This window comes from Mesocricetus auratus, unplaced genomic scaffold (genome assembly GCF_017639785.1).
Source record: "Mesocricetus auratus isolate SY011 unplaced genomic scaffold, BCM_Maur_2.0 Super-Scaffold_100006, whole genome shotgun sequence".
Classification (NCBI taxonomy): Eukaryota; Metazoa; Chordata; class Mammalia; order Rodentia; family Cricetidae; genus Mesocricetus; species Mesocricetus auratus.
Genome location: NW_024429190.1, coordinates 104,435,709 through 104,455,174, shown reverse-complemented (window position 1 = coordinate 104,455,174; position 19,466 = coordinate 104,435,709). Strand labels below are relative to the sequence as shown.

Genomic DNA, 19,466 nt, shown 5'->3' with positions numbered 1-19,466 from the left:
ATTACTAAACTGGTGGGAGGTGCCAGGGCTGGTGCTAAGCCAGTTCGACTTCCAGGGCAGTGGGGCAGGATGGGAGGCTGCCGGTGCGCGTAGGGCAGGGTAAAGGCTATGCCAAGCCAAGCCCTGGGCCTCAGCTGAGTGTAGGCACCAGGGTAAGGCATGTTCCCACATAACAGCCACTAGATGGCACGGCTTGCAGGGCAAGGGGCCCTAGCCAAAGGCTTCCCGCAGAAACCCTCAAAAGGGCTCCTCCTTGAAACAGAGCCTCGGCACTCTGTGCGGCGCCTCACTTGAAAGTCCCAGGGCGTGAGAAGGCTGCTGTGATCAACACAGTCCACACTGCCAGGTCTGCAAAGCAGTGTGCGGGGTGCTGTGTTCCCATGACCGCACTGAGCTCTTCTAGCAGCCCAACAAAGACCATCGTCCCCTCCGTTTTACAGACCAGGAAACAGGCAAAGGTAAGGGACGGGTTTGAGGAGTGGTGATTCGAAATGCTTGGAAGTGAAGTGGGCAGCGTGGTTGTCAGTCCCACAATCAAGATCACGCCAGAGGGTTGACGCATTTGTCACTTCTGATCCCTAGGCTCCGTCCACCTCAGCAGCTGTGAAGAGTTCTCGAATCTGCATTGTTTTGTTTGTTCTGTTTTTTGTGATGTTTGTTTGTCTGTTTTGCCTTTGGCACAGAGTCTTACTCTGTAGCTCAGGCTGGCCTGGAAATTACTACATTACCTTGGTTGGTTATGATGCACTGGACAAAACTCTGGAAAGTACTGCCTGAGGGTGGGTCTCTAGGCACCTTGAGGAATCAGTCTGCTCCAGTGGGCTGAAGCAGCTGTCTGTCCAGAGTAAATAAAGCAAATCCTGAGATCTGTCCTGGGCTTGTTAAACCCTCCAATAGGTCATGCTCCCAGGGCTAGTGGTCAGAGCATCAACACCTACAGACAGTGCCTAAATAAGAGTCTTGGAGAACATCTATGCTTGGAATTATGCACACAACAGTCCCTGAACCCCAGGCCTTCTAGGAGTGGTGTGGGAAGCTTGGGAGGCAGCCACAAAACCCTGGTTTTGCCGGGCTCCTCTGAGCATTGATTTGTGCAGAGCAGCCTGCAATACCACGATGTCAAGACGGCACATTCCGGATTCAGTGCTCTGAGGTGGCCACTGGAAAGGCACAAGAGGGAATGAGCCACTGTTAATGCCTTCTCCGAGTTCGGGGCGAAGAACACAGAGCGAGAGCAGGCAGACTGAGGTGCTAAAAAGTTGCAAGGGAAACAAACACAGAGATGGGAGTGGTGGAGAGATGTTTCTGGCTGAAGCACCCAGGAGTATTCCTTTCAGGGGGTGTTTTTGAGGGATTAGAGGGACTGATCAAACAGCAAGCAGTCAGTGAAGCCCAAAGGAGGGCACTTGCTGAGCCTGTGGGTGGACCCAGAAGTTGGCCGTGGCTACCCTTGGTACAGAATTCTTGTACGCCACTAGCTTGTGGCCAAGGTTGAGCTGGCAGCCGTGAGAACATCAAGTCCTTGGGGGTAAACGCAAGCGTGTGAATGAATACAAATTAAGGGCATATTGGTGCACATTAGTAATCTCAGCAGTCAGGAGGATCTGCTGTGTGTTTGAAGCAACCTGAGCTGCATAATCAGACTCTGTCGCAAAAAAACAAAAACAAAATCAGGGCTGAAAAGATGGTCCAGTGGTTAAGAGCACTTGCTGCTATCACAAACAAAGGTCCTGAGTTCAATTCCCAGCACCCACGTGACAGCTCACATGCCTTCTTCTGGTATGCAGATGTACCTGCAGACAAAGTACTCATATACATAAAATACATAAATACGTATTTTAGCCCAGCGTGGTGGCACACACCTTTAATCCCAGCGCTTGGGAGGCAGAAGCAGTGGGTCTCTGTGAGTTTCAGGCCAGCCTGGTCTACAGGAGCCAGTTCCAGGACAGCCAAGGCCACACAGAGAAACCCTGTCTTGGGGGGGAAAAAAAAGTCAGTCACAGGTGTTCATGAATGGGGACAAGGTCAGTGTGAATTTGCGTGGTCTGCTTGCCAGAATCTGCTTTGAGATAGTGTGCGTGGGTACACATGGGCACACATGTGAATGAGCACACTCGTGAATTTGTCTGTGGATGTGAAAGTCTGAATGCAAGGTCACACTCGTACAGTATGAGGAAGTGTGCAGATGAGCGTTGTGTGTGGCGTATGAGGACGTGGTGCTGAACATGCCTGCGCAACTCATGAAACAGTGGTGCACATCTGCAGTTTTAGCAGGAAGGAAGCAGAGGCAGGATCATCATGAGTTCGAGGCCAGCCTGGGCTACATATCAAGACCTAGCCTCATCAACGAAAAAGTACACAAAACGTGTGCTCGTCTGACTGTCAGCTTTTGTTTCTCTGATTCTGGGTCTTTGTCCAGGACCCATTTTCTGCATTTCACCTCAACGAATCCTCCCGTCAATCTTATAAGGTGGGCTAATTACAAAATAAAATTATTCCCGTTTTACAGGTGGAGACACCAGGGCTCCAAGGAGTGGCAGAGCTGCAGGGCCTCAGAGGTTCCCCTTTATCGTTTCCTTCAATCCACTTCTTAGGAATTCAAAAAGTCCCTGGTGAAGAAATGTCCCTGGCCCACTCATGGTTGGTCTGAGCGTGGCACTGAGTTCCTCATGGGGTGGGTGGAAAGGAACCGTCCCTGGGGCTTGGCTCTTGAGGCCCAAGGTTACACACTTAGAAAAGTCACATGAGGCTGGCCTTGTGTATGCAAAACCCCAAAGAATTTGGGTCAGAGCCAGTTGAGGGTTTAGGCCACGCCTCCTCTAAGCACGTGCTGAGCTTCCTGTCCCTTGAAACCACAGTCTGGCTGGAAAGTAGCACCACATGCTCTCAGACCAGTTTCTCCAAAGCTACTCACAGGTGCCATCACTCCTGGTTTGGGCCTTGCCGAGGACTGAACACGGGGCTTTATGCATATATACTGGTTAAGCACTGTACCAACTTAGGTATATCCTTGGAAATAGCCGGAGCCAGGAGCTGGGTGCCTCCTGTCACCATCGATGTGGGCCCCCCACCCCACAGCCTATAGCAGCAACTTGCACCCCTGTCTTTCGTCTCTCATTGTGGATGTGAATGGCCATGTAAAAATAAGGCAGGCAGGCCACATAGAACCATTTTTGTGAGCTTTGGAGACGGACCGATCCAAGCTCAAAGGCTCCTCGGGCATGTCTTTTTGCCTGTGGGTCACTGTTTCACGGTCTATAAAAATGGAAGTGCTAGTAAAACCTGCCATGTGGGTTAGGGTAAGAATTAAATGAGCTAATACAAGTGGAAATGTCTGCATCACTAGGCACATAGAATGAGCATGCTCAACAAATACAAGCGATTACCATAATTTTTTTTGTCATATTTACATCAACAGGGCTAGAATTGTTCCCTCCCATGAATGGTGGAAAACGTTCAGTATTTTTGGACCTCTGTGTTCCGTTCCCATAAAATTGCTTTTTTAGACAGGGTCTCAGTGTGTAGCCCTGGAACTCACTATGCAGATCAGACTGGCCTTGAACTCAGAGATCCCCCACCTCTGCCTTTCAAGTTCAGAGATTAAAGGTGTGCACCATCAAGCTAGGCTCCTGATGATTCTTTTAGCTGGCCTTTCTTTCCTCTTTCGCTGCCTCCCTCCCCCTCCTTCCTTCCGACTTCTTCTGCCTCTTGTTTTTCCTCAGGTTCACTTTGCTGGCATATAGTGTTTGTACGGCTGCTCCACATTCGCGGTTGACTGACATGTGGGTTGTTCCCAATTTCTCTGCTCCCACATTTTAACTGATATGAATAATGTTGTGTTATCATTAATTTCTGTGTACAGGTTTTTATGTGGACATCTGTGTTCAGTTCTCTAGAAGTGGGACAGCTAGGTCTTGTGTTAACTCATGTTACTGCTGAGGGACTGCCAGGCTGTTTTCCACAGTGGCTGTACAATTTTATTTTTTATTTTTTATTTTTATTTTTTTGGTTTTTCGAGACAGGGTTTCTCTGTGGCTTTGGAGGCTGTCCTGGAACTCGCTCGGTAGACCAGGCTGGCCTTGAACTCGCAGAGATCTGCCTGCCTCTGCCTCCCCGAGTGCTGGGATTAAAGGCGTGGGCCACCAACGCCCAGCTGGGAACCTAAATTCTTGAGTCTGACTGGCAAGTGTTTTCCCTGCTGAGTTATCTTTCTCTCCAGTCCCCTATCATAGTGGGTGTGAAATGGTATTTTATTATGGTTTTGATTTGCATTTCTCTGGTGACTTGTGATTTTGGACAACTTTATGTTCCTACGGTCATTTGAATATCTTGTTTGGATACATTTATATTTAAATCTTTAGTCCACATTTAAATTCTTATTTTCGACGACATTTACTAAGTGGCTGGCTTCATTCCATCATGTCAGGGCATGGGAAGGGGCATGCGAAGCCAGGACAGTGCTTGCTGCATGAAGGCTTGCCCTGCTCTGCTCCCCCAGGCTGTAGAATCGGAAAGGACATAACTCCAAATGGGGTTATGTGCACACTGGACAAGGAGCTCAGGTTTCAGAGGCTCTCTCTGCCTGTGCATTCCACCCTCCCTGAGGTGGGCCCCCCCACACCCAGCACTGCTCCCATCAATGCCTGCCAGCTAGAAGCTGATCAGGTATGGCTGCTACCCAAGGAAGCAACAGGGCAGGCATCCTCCGTGCATGCACCCCTGAGAGCCAGTGTGGATCCACCATCACCCAAACAGCCAATCACACAGCCCTCAGCCATCTCCAGGCGGCTATGCAGGGTGAGGACTGGAGTCAGCAGAGTGCTAGAAACTGAGAACGGACAGAGAGAGGGACCCCCATCCTGCCCTGACTGATACATGCCCCTTGATCTCTCCGAGCTTCTGTTTTCTAATCTGTGAAACTGGAGAATGATGATGGAACCAGTCCATTGGCCATAGAGCCAAAAAAAGGGAGGGGGGACTCACACAGGTCCTCGTGTATGTTAGGGCAAAGGAAATGATCATGGAATAGAACTTTTTTTTTTTATTAAGATTTTCTATTTTTGCCAGGCGTTGGTGGCGCACGCCTTTAGTCCTAGCACTCGGGAGGCAGAGGCAGGCGGAGCTTTGTGAGTTCGAGGCTGGGCTGGACCGATAGCCTCCGAAACAATACAGAGAAACCCTGTCTCGTAAAACCAAAAAAATGTTTTAATTTATTTATTATGAATACAACATCCTGCCTCTTTGTATGTCTGCAGGCCAGAAGAGGGCACCAGATCTCATTTCAGATGGTTGTGAGCCACCATGTGGTTGCTGGGAATTGAACTCAGGAGCTCTGGAAGAGCAGTCAGTGCTCCTAACCTCTGAGCCATCTCTCCAGTCCCTAGAACTTTTATTTTTAACCATACAAAAATTTAGAGAGACCAAAGTATCTACAATGCCTTATTAAAAGAAAAGAAAAGAAAAAAGCAACAACAAACAAAAACAAGAAGAGAGCAGGCGGTGGTTGCACACGCCTTTAATCCCAGCACCCGGGAGGCGGAGGCAGGCGGATCTCCAAGTTTGAAGCCAACCTGGTCCACAGAGTGAGTTCCAGGACAGTCAGGGCTACACAGAGAAACCCTGTTTTGAAAAACAACACAAAGACAAGGTAATAAGGAGGCAGGGAAACCCAGGTCCGGGAGGAGGAGCAAGGGGGTGGGGTGCTACCTTCTCATCTACAGCTGCTTCTTCGAGGGTGACCCCAAAGGTTATCAGAGGCAACAGCCCCAGCTGAGGCTGCCAGACCTCCCCAGGGAACCTTCCTGCCTCTGACTTTTTGGTTTCCATCCTAGGGTCGACCTTAGACCTCCCAGCCCAAAACACGGCAACTAGGACTCTTCTCGCCGATCGGCCAAGCTCACAGCCAAGGGGAAATATGTTTCCAGATAGGGTGAAAATAGATCCCTCTCCAAATATGCTCATCATAGCTAAGAAAAATAAATAGAACCAAGAGGGAAAAGAGATCAGGGGCAAGCTGCCCATGGGAGGTGGGGCAGGACTAACGCAGCAGAAAAGGCTGCGTGCTCGAATGCATCTGTGAGTGTCCCAGTGTGTCATCGTGCACAGCAACAGACGTATGCTTGCGTGTATGCATTCGCATGTAAAGGTGCACACATGCTGTGTGAGTAGTATTGCAGGCTGTATGTGAGCATGTGAGTGAACATGTGTGTGTGAAGGGTGAAAGTGTGTAAACATATGCAAGAGTGAGCCTGAGCGTGTGTGAGCACTGTGTGCGTGTGTGCGGGCGTAACTACATGTGCAATGGTCCAACTGGTGTATAATCCCGAGGGCATGAAAATGTGTGTGATGATGTGTAAGGGTTGCTGTGTGTTTGGTGTGTGTGTGTGTGTTTATGTGAGTTGATGTGGCAATGTGGTGTTGTGGTTGCTACAAACATAACGGGACAAAAGTGAATATGTGTGTGATTGCATTTTTGTGCTCTTGAGTGTGTGAGGATGTGTAAATGAGATTTGTGTGTTGGGGGGATGTATGAATGCGTTTGTGTGAGTGTTCACTTGAGTTATGCTGTGTACACACGGGCGTATGCAAGCAGGTGTGATAAGGACTGTATGAGTGGGTGTGAGTTTGTGAGTATAACCATGTATAGTGTATATGTACTGTTCTTTCTCTTTCTGTGTGTGTGTGTGTGCGTGTGTGTGTGTGTGTGTGTGTGTGTGTGTGTGTGTGTGTGTAAGTCATATGCTATCGGAGGCTGCCCCAAGGGAAGGGAGAATTCTCTGGGCTTAGTCACTCATGGCCCAGGCACAGACATTCTGAGAAAAATATTTCAAAATAAATATGCTTGTATTTGTCATGGCAACTTCCTGCTTCACATTGGCCAACAAGGCTTCCTAGAGTTCTAGCCTGTCCCTTAGAGGCACAGAATATTGGGACCCGGAAGGTCTTGAAACCCGAAAGACCTAACGACATCTAAGGAGAGATTGAGGCCCCAGGTCCCAAAGCGATTGATGGCAGAGCTGCGTCTGGAACCCAGGCCGTCTGCATTCCTGTGGGCTGTTCTTGTACCTCCCTCCAATGTGACCCTTTGCCTGCGTGTTTACCGTTTGTTCATTCGGCAAGTATTCGCTAGTGTCCCGTAAGTGCTAAGCAGAAGGTACTAAGACACACTCAAGGACCCTGAGTCAAGGCACTTTCCAGCAGGTGTTAGAAGTTAGACAGTAAACCAGTAACTATCGCCAAGTCAATAAGATAATTACAGGTCCAGAGAAGTGCCTTAAAGTCAAGACGGCCAGTAATGTGTCGGAGCCTCTACATCAGCTGGGGGGGGGGGGTCAGTTAGGATCTCTGCAGGTGGTCGATGGAGCTGGGACAAGTTAGATGGCCGTGCCAAAGCCTCACAGCTGGGTGTCCTGACCCATACCCTGACTGACCTAAGGAAGGAAACGGAGCCCGTTGAAAGGGCCAAAGGTCAGAAGCCCTGGCTACAACCTTAACCCTATGCAGTGATGGGTCAGCTCTCTTCCTTATAGATACCAAAGGGATTCTGCGTCAGAGAAAGCGAAGGCTGGGACACACTGCATGGGCTGGCCGGGAGCCAGGAGCCACTCTAGAGATCAGTCTCTGGACCAGGCCTCACAGATACCTCGGTGACCACAGGTGTAAGTGGTCATGACCTGCGGCATTTGGTAAGCTGGTGTCAGGTGCTCATTTGGTGCTCTGAAAAGTCATTACATTTAATCTCCTCAGCACACCTTATTTTAAAAAAACACAGTCATTTGTGCCTGGCCACGCTCTTGGGAAGACGCAGAGATGCCATTCACACACGGGCCAGTTCCCCAGTCACCGGCCTGACCTTCATGTCTCCCTGACACGGGCACCTGTGGCCACCCTAGCCCCTGGGGGTCAGCCTTCTTGCTCTCCCATCAGCTTGGACTTCGGGACCTTCAATCGTGTCTCAATGTTTACAGGCCATGGTCATTATCGCTGTCCTTCTGTGCCTACTATGCTCCAGGAGTATCCGGACTTTTACCCACCCAAGCGCTGTCCTCACCATGGTCCTTCAAGGCCTGGCCTGTGCCTCTCCTCTTACAGTTTGAGAGCTAAAGCAGTTAAGCGAAGCTTAAGGTTAGGTCCTATAGAAAGGGGTCCAGAGCTTGACGGTCCCCCGTGCCTTCCTGATAGGGGTGCTGACCAAGAGCTCAGCCTGGTTCTCTTCATCCCAGCTTCAAAACGTGTGGCTCTCTCCCAACACCAGCCCTGGCTTGGGCAGGACTCAAGTTCTGCTGCAACTATCGACGCTCAGACAGAAAATGCCTGATCTTTAAGGCCATTCTCAAGCGCTTGAAATCCCTCGGTAAATACCAAGGGCTCTCTATGCCTGTGCCTTGGGGCTGTGAGAGATAACTTATAAAATTCCTTAGCTTCATCTTAGCACAACTCGACTCTGTACGGCCTCAGTTTTCAGATCTGTTGAACGGAGTTATATGATAGTATTCACCTTATAGAGTAGGAGTCAAGTAAAACCAAGGCAGTCACGTGATGCCTGAAACACTGTAAACTCTTAGGAAAGGTCTCTGGGCCCTTCCGATGGCTGGGAGTTGGCCTCAACCTGAGCAGAGTGAGCATGGGCGCGCACGGATATAATCCCAGCATTTGCGAGGCTGAGGCGGAAAAGTGGCGAGGTCCAGACCAGTCTTGGATACACTGTGAGACTCAGTTTCAAAAGAAAACAAAAAGTGGTTGGTGTCAGACTTCAGATGTGCGGTAGAGATTTCAATTTCCTGGGTTTCCAGGGCATTGCTCAGAGGGCCGGGATCCTCAGCCGGATCCTTGAGCTCCTAGTTCTAGGGGTTCGGCAGATCCTGCTCTCTCCGTGGGTATAATAGAGGGGGCAGCGACACAGCAACCCCGCAGAAAAAGAAAGTGATGGGGTTTCCAACCAGCTGCACCTGTGGAGCCACAGCTAAGGGAAGGGAAGCGAGTCCTCCATGCGGGAAGCTCCCTCCAAGGATGCTGTTAGGAAACATGGCAAGAAAACCCCCTAAACTGCCATTGCAGACCTCCGGGGTAACCCTGCGCAGGACTCTCACGTCCTTTGTTCCCTTCAGCCTGGGTGGCTTCCTCTCTGGGCCGCTTCCTTTCGGCTTCCTAGAGTTTCCTCGCTCTTGCACTGCTTTCAGCAAAAGGCCTCCTACATCCAACGCTGTGTCTAAGAACAAAGTGCCGAAGCCCGGCTTCTCTTCCGCGGGCGCCTGGGCGTGCAGGCTGGGCACCTCCGCCTCAGACAACGATCAAAACGGGGGAAGGAGAAGAACCGACTGGAGGCAAACAGGGTTGGAGTGTGTGCGATCTAAGTACCGCGCTGGGGAACCGGGCCAGATGATTGCTGACGAATCTTGCTAACTCAAAGTCCACAGATCAGAAACGTTTAGAACTAGGACGCGGTTTACCTATTTTCTAGTCCCAATTCCAGTTCCATGTGGCCTTTTGATCCCTCTGGTCTCTGGCCTTAGTGTTCTCAGTGGGGATGCTGGTGAGGTGTCCAAGAACGGGCTGATTTCTTGTCTGCATCCAGAATGGGAAGCTGCTTTCAAGCATCTGCGGACCTCATCGTTCCTGGCCCCCCCACCCCCGTTCTGCTGACCCATGCTGGAGCTCACGAGTCTTGGGCTCACTTTTCCACTGGTCTCGGAGCCAAGGGTCTGGGTCCCACTTCCTGGAGTCATTAATTCCAGCTGAGCAGAACTCCACTTTTGGCGTAGACTGAGAAGGCCTCTCGTCTCAGAGAACTAAGAGGCGCCTCCTGGCCTGTGCGTCCCATGCACCCTTAGATTCTCGGCTGTCCCCGGAGTCCCTTGGGTGAGGGTTACAGGTCCGCCAGAAGCGCTCGGGGCTGTGTAAGGGCCGGCGCTCGGGGCTGTGTAAGGGCCGGGCCTGCTGGTTCACTTGATGCCACCCCATCTCCCTCTGAAGAGTGGACTGCAAGTCCAAGGCCTGCCTGACCTATAGAGTGAGTTCAAGGATAACCCAGACGACTTAGCAAAACCTTGTGGGGCTGGGGAGGGTGCTCAGTTGTAAATTGCTTGCTATGCAAGGTAAGAACCTGAGTTTGGATTCACAGCACCCCTAGGAAAGCCGGGTGCAATTGTAACCCCAATGTTGGAGGAAGGGGAGTTTGGTGGATCCCGAGAGCTCACTGGCCAACCAGCAGGGACGATAGGTGGGCGTCAGATTCAGTGAGCTATCCTGTCTCAAAAACTGAGGTAGAGAGCAACTAAGGAAGACACTCGGTGTCAACCTCTGGCCTTCTCTCTCTGGGTGTCTGTCTGTGTGTCTATGTGTCTGTCTGTCTGTCTGTTTGTCTGTCTCTCTCTCTCTCTCTCAAACACACACACCAAAACAAAGAAACTACCATACTATTGTTAGCCCCATTTTACCATGACGAAACCAGGATGAGAGGCGTTCAGCTGTCCAGGGCCACATGACCAGGGGGTACTAGGGCACCCTTCTGTCTTCCCCGAAACAGGCGTCTCCCTACAGCTTGACCTTTGTCTGTGTTTCCCCTTGTATGCTTAGGTTCCTGGCTTCCCCTGGCAAGTTCCTTGGGTGGGGACTTCAGGCCTGCCAGAAGAATGTGGAGTTAAGAGCCCTCTCCCTGCCAGTGTGCCCCGAGTCTCCTCCCATGGGTGAGCTTCAGGACTCACAGTTTACCTACCAGGAACCCAAAGGTAGGAAAACCAACACCATAAGTGATCAGGAAGCCATGTGAATATTTTATAGCCTTGGTAGTAAATAATGCAGCTGTCTGGCTATGCCCGACCCAATTCTTCTGTCCTGCATCCAGGACAATCTGTCTGGGTTCCTGCCTTGGATTAATTAATTAATTAATCTATCTATTTATTTACTTATTTATTCTTTGAGTCAGGGCCTCCCTCTGAAACTGGGGCTGGTCTTGAACTTGCAGCAATCCTCCTGCCTCAGCCTCCTGAGTGCTGAGATTACAGGTTTGGGCTACTGTACCGACCTGACCTGTAGGGTTTTTTTTTTTTGTTTTGTTTTGTTTTTTTGTTTTACGAGACAGGGTTTCTCTGTATTGTTTTTGAGGCTGTCGGTCCAGCCCGGCCTCGAACTCATAGAGATCCGCCTGCCTCAGTCTCCCGAGTGCTGGGATTAAAGGCGTGCGCCACCACCGCCCGGCCTGACCTGTAGTTTTTAAGTAATTGCTGTGTTCTTGGCTGAGCTTGTTCATCTACATCAGCAGTTTTTAGCCTGGGGTTGCATATCAGACACCCTGCATATCAGATTCCTCAGAATTCGTAATGTAGCAAAATTGCAGTTATGAAATAAGGACAAAAATAATTCTACGGTGGGGGGGTTGTCACCGCAACGTGAGGAGCTGTGTGAAAGAGTCACAGCGTTAGGAAGTTTGAGACCCACTGATCGGTCACCTCTGCCTCACTCTTGCTCAGGCCTGGACTACCCTTCTCCTTCACCTTTTAGGAGCCATTCCTTCAGGAAGCTTTCCTTGATTTCCTGGGTGGGAGCGGGGTGTCTCCTGACCCCTGGGACACCCCTCCTGGGCGCTGCTCCCTCTATGTGGTCATCTCCTGCCTCTTATGACGTGATTTCTGCCTTTCTATGTCAACTCCAAAGGAGTAGTCGTCTCCCTGGAGGCTGGATGCAAAGGCTGGTACTGTAGCAGGTGCTCGCTGACAATGTAGAAGCAGAAGACAATGCCATGTGTAGCTTAATTCTTTGGCTTTTGTGGATGAAACCCAGGGCCCAATATGCACCAGCCAGGCACTCCACCACTGGCAGATAAGTAATACTGTATTTATCTTAGTTTACAGGTCAGAAAACTTGGGCCCAAGCGAGAGGGCACGGCTAGGGCTCAGTTCCTCGGATCTAAGTCTAACTCTGTCTCAAGAATCCTCTGAAAGAGCTGCTCGGGGTGGTGACGCAGGCGCCTGTAATCCCGGCACTGAAGAGGCTGGGGCAGGAGGGTTGCTGTGACTATGATGTCTACCTAGACCTCGCGGGCAGTTCAAGGCTAGCCTCAATAAAACAAGCAAAAAGAACCCACTTGAGAACCTTTAGCTTCTTTCCCCGACTGACCTCTAGGGCCTCCAGTCAGTTCCCTTTGCTTCTGCTCAGGAAGACGTTCAGGCCCCCTCCCCCCACCCCGAGGCTTAAGTAGAACTCGAGTTCTGACCCACATGTTGGGATGGCTGGAACAGGTTAAGGGAGCAGAGTGAGATGCTGTGTTTCAGCAGGCTGGTCCACAGCCCCCCGCAGTCCCCAGGCCCCACACCAGCCTTGGGGGAGACTTGCATCAGCCAGGGGCCCAGGATGGAGACGGAGCAAAATCTGTCTAAGTTCCCTGACACAGTTTCTAAAGGTGCCGTGCCACTTAGGGGCTGCGTCCCCAACCAGGCTATCATAGCCGTGCAGGAACCTGAGACAGGAAGACAGATGATCCTGTCTGCCTTTCCCATCCTGGGTCGGGCAGCGAGAACGAGGACAGAAATCAGGGCACAGGCTCTGCGGGGTGGCTCAGGACAAGGACAGCATTACACAAGAAGCCTTGGCCGGAGCCTGGCCTCAATTTTGGGCAGGAGGTAGGGTGTGGAAGGGAGGGTAAATAGGTCTCTGCCTTCAAGAGAACTCTCACTGGTTACCAGTGGCACCTGGAGCCTCAAGAGGGTGGTGAGCTGTGTTACCGAGGGCTGCCAAGAAATGCGTCGGCCAAACAAACAGCACGGCAGCCCACCTAGACATTCACATTCCCTCCTGCCATTCATCGGCCAGCACACAGTAGGTACTCAGGAAGAGTCTGGTGTCCCTCGATGACGAGGTCAGATCAGAGGTCACTTGGAGACACCACTCAATGTGGAGGTAAGAAATACAAACACAGGATCCTTTTGCTCTGACATTACTAAGAGCCAGGAGGGGAGTCAAGAGAATGGAAGTCAATGTCACAGCAGCGAGGAGTCAGTTATTAATAGATGCCTGCAAGAATTTTCTAGTAGTATGGACAGAAATCCTGAGTCCAGGGACAAGGGCGGTCACAGCTTGGCCCTCACTCTCCTCAGTGGGGACCAGGAGCATTTGAAAGCAAATTCCAGAGATTAAATCTTGGCAGAGGCCCAGGCAGTTAAGTCCCTGTGCCAGAAGAGGTGGGGCCTGAGTCTCCATGCCTATCAGACTTAGGCATCCCTGCTAGGTCCAGGACAGTGGGAACACAGAGGAACTCCTGCAGGAGACCAAGCAGTAGGCTCCTGACGGGCTAAGAAACTCCGGGCAGGCTCAAGGGAGGTAGCACGGCAGAGGGGACAGGTGGTAAGGCACCACTCTGTCCCCTCCTCCAGATACTAACCCACGATGCCACTCCAGCCTTGACAGCTGGGGCACACGCCCCCGTCTGTGCCCTCCAGCTGTGGGTACCGTTGGGCCACTCACTTGCCTTCCTCTGTTCAACCCAGTTACCTGCTTGCTTTTGCTCCCTTGGCTTTAGAGAGGAGCAAGCGTCGGGTGCGCATGCGCGGCTGTGAACTCTGGCCGGAAACTCAGCACAGGTTAAGGTGGGAGGCCCACTCTGCCTGCCTACTAGCTGTGTGACGACGGATGTGCCGTGTTTGACTCCCCGAGCCCCAGCGTCTCCCATGTAAGATGACGCTAATGACGGCACCTACAACATAGGGGGTTTTGTGATCGGGTGTCAGCTCGACGGCAGGTGTTAGCTCAGAGCCTGCCGGGTCCTGAGCATCCTGTGTGTGTGGGAGCTGGAATTACCGTTTCCGATAGGGGTTCTAAACTCACATTCTCTATACCCTCTTCAGAGTCTAGAGTTCATCCAGACGCCCAGGGCACCCCTGACAAGATCAGGGGGCCGTGCGAGCTGATAAGAGGCATCAGAGCTGAGGATCCTAAAGGCCTGGGACAGAATAAGACAGGCAGGGAGAGCTCCATACAGTCCCGGGCCCTGGGCCCAGTAAGCACTAAACTGTGGGTAGAGTTGGCCATCCCAGGCCACCTATAATTACCTTTCAGCAGAGTTCTGCAGTACTGGGCGGGGGCAGTATTTTTCAGGTTTTATTTGGATGCACAGACAGTGCCCCGAGGCAGCCTCGTGCCAGCTAGCTGCTCCCAGATGGGAACAAAGGTTAATGCTGTGAGGTTGGCCTCTGAGGGCTGACCTCTGAAGGCAGGGTTCAAGGTTTGCAAAGCATGGTCTGCATATAGACCCTGTTACCCTGTTTTTGTGGGGGTAGGTGGGGGTAGGTGGTGGAGAGGTGGGGTGGGGGTCCTCTGTGGAGAATGTAAGGATTCAGGCATTACGCTGGCTTGTTCCTGTCACCTGGCAGAATGCACTCAGGCAGTACCCTGGTCAGCCCAGGGTTCCGTGATTATGTAGTCTGCACACAGTTGCAAAGGACCCCTTTAAAAGACAGACCCCCGCCCACATGTGCTCTCTCTTCCAGCTCTCTTTAGGCTCTCTTCTCTCTCTCTCTCTCTCACCCCCACCTTCTCTTCCCCGCGGTTCCCCTGGGGCAGACAGACAGGACAGTTTCCTGTCTCCCTCTTCTCCTCTGCCCTCCCCCCCTTTGTGTCTCTTCACCTCTTTTCTCTTCCCTTCCCCTCCCCTCCCCTTTCTAATAAAACTTCCCAGGCACACGCCTTTAATCCCAGCACTCTGGAGGCAGGTGGATCTCTGTGAGTTCAAGACCAACCTGGTCTACAGGAACTAGTTCCAGGACAGCCTCCAAAACAATACAGAGAAACCCTGTCTCGAAAAAACCAAAAACCAAAAACCAAAACAAAACAGCTTCTCACTTAAGCTCTGTCTGCCTGGCATGTGCCTCCCGTCCTCCCTCCCTCTCGGTCATGCTCGCCCGCCATGGAATTCACCAAGGTTCCCCTCGAGCTTTATCATAACACGGAGAGAGCCCAGGGAAGCCTGAAAATCCAGTACGAAGCATACCAGGGCTGTAGGATCCAGCACAAAGCAGGCAGAAGGAGCCAGGGGAGGGACAGTGTGCTCTCCATCCTAGCTGTCCCCAACTCTGTCCTTTTCCTCCTTCCCTCAAATGTGCAGGTATTGGCTCACGCTGGCAAGGTGGGTGTTTTGCTTTGTTTTGTTGTCTTGAGAGAGGTTATCACTAGCCCTGGCTGCCCTAATACTTATTATGTAATTCAGGATGGTCTCAAGTTGAGGACTATCCTCCTGCCTCAGCCTTCTGAGTGCTAGGATTGTAAGCATGCTTAACATCTGGCGTAACATCTGGCTAGCACAAGTCTCACTGTGGAGCCCCTCAAGGGCATTTCTAGAGGTCAGGAGGTGGTATGTTTGTACCTGGTCCTTCTCTTTGCTTTTAACGCTTGTCCCCCCCCACCTTTAATCCCAGAATTTGGGAGGCAGAGGCAGGCAGATCTCTGACTCTGAAGCCAGCCTGGTCCACATAGAGGGTTCCAAGACAGCCAGGGCTGGACAAAGAAACCCTATCTGGAAAAAAAAAATACACAAAACATACGCTCTCTCTTAGTCATCCACTATGCAAAGGAAGAAGAAGATGGAGACCTAAATCCTAAATGCTCCATCCAGAAGCAGCGGGAAAGGCAGGGATCCCAGAAGGCACATTCCGTGACGGGGGAGGGGGCGGGGGGGACGGGGAAGGGGCAGGTCCCCCGTTTGCGCCTGTGTGGTTTTGGACACTCGCAGACATTAGCACAAATAGACTTCCTGTACTCCCAGTCCCTTGAGTACTTAACCCGCTGGCAGCACCTGAACCCTCCCTCGGCAGAGCTCTGATGTCTCCGGGTCTTCCAGAGCAGGGCCTCCCGGCACACCTGGCTGGTACGGAGAGCCACAGAGGTGCAGATTAGCCCCATCCGTTTTGACTCGCACAGATGAGACGACTCCCTGGCCAGTTCTACACAGACACCCAGCACGCTGGAGAAGGCAGCAAGCACGTTGACAAGCGTTGCTGGGAAAGCCACCGCGGGAAGCCGGCCAGTGTGAAGCCCCTGCTTTGCGTCCTCAGCCCACGTAGGGTGGGAGACAAGAGGGTGGCAGGAATGAGGGGTGATCAGGAGGAGAGGGCGCGGCACTCAGGTGTGGGGGCGGGGCTACAGCTAGGGAGTAAACAGAGGCGATTGGCAGGACCGCTGCCCCCCACCCCCACCCCCGGGGACGGGACCCAGAGACGCTTCCTCAGCCCGAAGATCTATATAGCTCAGCGGTAAAGTGAGTGCAACTCCATCCCCTGCAGAGAGAGGAAGGAAGGAAGGAGGGAGGGAGGGAGGGAGGGAGGGAGGGAGGGAGGGAGGAAGGAAGGAAGGAAGGAAGGAAGGAAGGGGAAAAGGGAAGGAAAAGTGCGAGAGAGAAACAAAAAGGGAAAGGAAGGGAAGGACGGAAAACAGAGAAGGGAAAGAATTGCTGGTGAAGGAGAGGGAGGGTCTTCACAGCAGCCCCGCAACGCCCCGCAACTCCACGCACACGCTGACACCCTTATCCGTGAGTCACCCGTGGGTCTCCTTGCCAGACACCAGCAGCCCATCATTACGGGCGGAGCCAGCTAAGCTGTCTGAGCAAAAGTCAGAAGGGCAAAGACTGAAAAGGGCTCCTTGGACTCGCTCATGTGCGCCCTTTCATGTGGGCAGGCCTGCTCCTGGAACCGGCTGTCGCCAGCCCTGTGGATTCCTTTGGAGAGGTGGAGGGGTGGGCTCTCTGTTTCCAGTCTTTTTTTTTTTTCGAGACAGGGGTTCTCTGTATTGTTTTGGAGGCTGTCCTGGAACTCGCTCTTGTAGACCATGCTGGCCTCCAACTCACAAAGACCCTCCTGCCTCTGCCTCCCGAGTGCTGGGATTAGAGGTGTCCGCCACCAAGCCCAGCCCGTTTCCAGTCTTGCGGCGGCACATGGGCACTGCCTATGAGTCACCGCACTCTGGTCCCAGCTCTTGTGGCCCTAAGCCCATAAATTAGAAAGACTTTGCCTTCGCCGTTCCTTCAGCCAAGGGCCCCAGCTTCTGCTGGAAAACCCCTTTTCTGGAGTTTCATTTCTCTCTTCAGTACATGCTCAGGCCTCCGCGTGGCATTCTAGGTCACCGAGGTGTAGCCCATGCTCCAGCCCTGTCTACCCCGGTTCCCCTTGTATCTGGAATGAGTATTCTACTGCTCTCATGCCTCTGCCTGGGCTGGGTTTCTCTACCCGGAGTGTCTCCTCGGACTTCCCACTTTTGCCACTAAGGAATTCCTTCTGGATCATCCTGGCTGGTGCCAGTGACCCTTCCACAGAGCCTGCCCAGCTGGGCGAGCCCTAGCGTGGAGGCTGGCATCCTGTGGGCACTTATTCTTGACTCCAGCAAATGCCGTCTGTTACTATGATGCCGTCTGTTACTAGAAAGTCACTTTATTTCTTGGGACCTTAATCTCCCTGTCCTCTAGGTTTTGATGGGGAGTAGGATTTTTTCAGTAAGCTTCTACAAACCCTAGAAATTAGACACAGGGCTTCACGCCATGCACATTTCTCTGACTCACCTTGAAACTCGCCTTGTTAGTAACAAAACTATACAAAAGCAGCCAGGTAGTAGCGGCGCACGCCTTTAATCCCTACACTGAAGGAACAGAGGCAGATGGATCTCTGTCAGCTCAAGGCCAGTCTGGTCTGCAGAGAGAGTTCCAGGACAACTAGAGCTGTTACACAGAGAAACCCCCATCTTGAAAACAAAACAAAACAAACAAACAAAAACTCAAAACTACACAAAACCACAATGACAGTCAGCAGCAGCCCGTGGACACTCACCCTGATGTAGGCACTGGGTTAAACACTTCTCTTGTCTGAGTTCTGAGGGCTAAGGGGGAGTTACTAATAGACCCATCTACAGGTAAGGAAGTTGAAGCCAGAAAGGTGACTTGTCCAAGGTCACATAACTGAGTGGTTGAGTTCCTCCATAGAAGAGTAGCACCCCACAATCCTGGGGCACTCCACCTTGGCCACTTCCCTTCGAAAACACCTGTAAGGGCGGGGCAGGTCCTCTGCATACTGATGGCATGCTGATGTCCAACTCCTTCGGGGAGTATAGACTCTGGCCCTGGCTAAGATGCATGCTTGCAGAGGAGCAGGCCAAGGACCCTATAGACAAACACAGCACCTGACGTCCAGCCTTAGTCCCCTGTAACCCCCCCCCCGTGTGGACTCAGGCAAGGATTTGCCCAAGCCTTACTTTCTTCCCCTGTAGTGGAATGAGTAGGAATACCTGATGTGCCTCAGGGGGGCAGGCCTTTAAGCCAATCTGCAGCCCTCGTCTGCACGCTGCCTGGGCTGCACCCGCGGGGCCTGGGAGAGGCCCCTTGCCAGGAGCAAAGAGGCCAGAGGAACTGTAGGCAGCTGCCCAGGCTCCCGTCAGATCCCAATGTCAGATCCCCATGCCCGCAGAGGAGGGGGAGAGAGGGAGAAGGGGGAGAAGGGGTTGTAACACTGCCCCTCCACACCCTCACTCCACCATCTGCACATCAGGACCACCGGCAGTTGGGACTCTCCTCCCCTCACCATCTCTTAGAGACACTGAGCCGCCTGTCTGAGGACGCGTACTAAGGGGGCACTAAGCTGGGAGCAGGAGCTGCCTACAATCCAGGCACCTCTGTCTCTGAAGCCAGCGGGGTCTTCGTCCCGGTATCTGGAGAGACTTAGGGGACGTGGCTGAGCCACCTGACTACAGTACGGCCTTGAGCACACCTCTCTGAGCCTCAGCGTCTTCGCTGGCTGCTCTGACTTTGCAGGTGGTCCCGAGAGACTGACCACGCCGAACAACCTGGTCTAATATCCTCTCTCTACTCCCTTGATGTCTGCTCGCTACCATCCTCTAGACTACGGGATTTGATTCCTGTGGGAAGCATCCTCGGGGCCCTCTGCGCGTGCTCTGCCCCTCAGGTCTTCCTGGATGTGCTCACACTTTCCCCGGTAACCTGGGGGTGGGGTGTGGGCGTGGGCATCGGGCTTGGCCCCTGGGCTGGGATAGTGACAGGGGCGGGACAAGCAGCCTTTTTTTTTTAAACCTGGAGGAGGTCTCCCGAAGCCATCAGCCATCAGGCTTGGCTGGTCTTTATACCTCAGGCAAAGTTCGTGCCAGTGCCCACGGTGGGTGCAGGCTGGCCAGGGTGGGGCCCACTGTGGGGGCTGAGGTTCAGAATAGGGGGCTGAGGGGAAAGGCAGAGCAGTGAAGGCCTGCTGCTGTCTGGCTAGGGCCTGGGAGCCCACTCGCCTGGTGCCCCCTGACTTGAAGAAGGCTCAGCCTAGGGGAGAAAGCTCATCCTGTATTCCTCAGGGTTGTAGCTCTGTCTTGAATGTGTGGCACACCCCCCCTCCCACGGGAGCTTGAGACTGAGCTGACATGGGCCTTCCTTAATGCCTGGGGGTGGGGTAAGAGACACAGTCTTGGGGCTCTAGAAGGGCATCTGATATGGATGG

At 52.5% G+C, this 19,466-nt stretch overlaps 1 protein-coding gene across 1 annotated transcript in view; it reads left to right on the top strand.

The window, feature by feature from the left end:
• Positions 1-272: 272 nt before the first annotated feature.
• The window catches only part of Prkcd (protein kinase C delta), a 56,350-nt gene continuing 37,156 nt past the window's right edge, over positions 273-19,466 (top strand). Inside the window, exon 1 of the mRNA XM_013124595.3 lies at positions 273-458. The gene's annotated coding sequence lies outside the window, so the exon portion shown is untranslated. The remainder of the gene's footprint in view (positions 459-19,466) is intronic.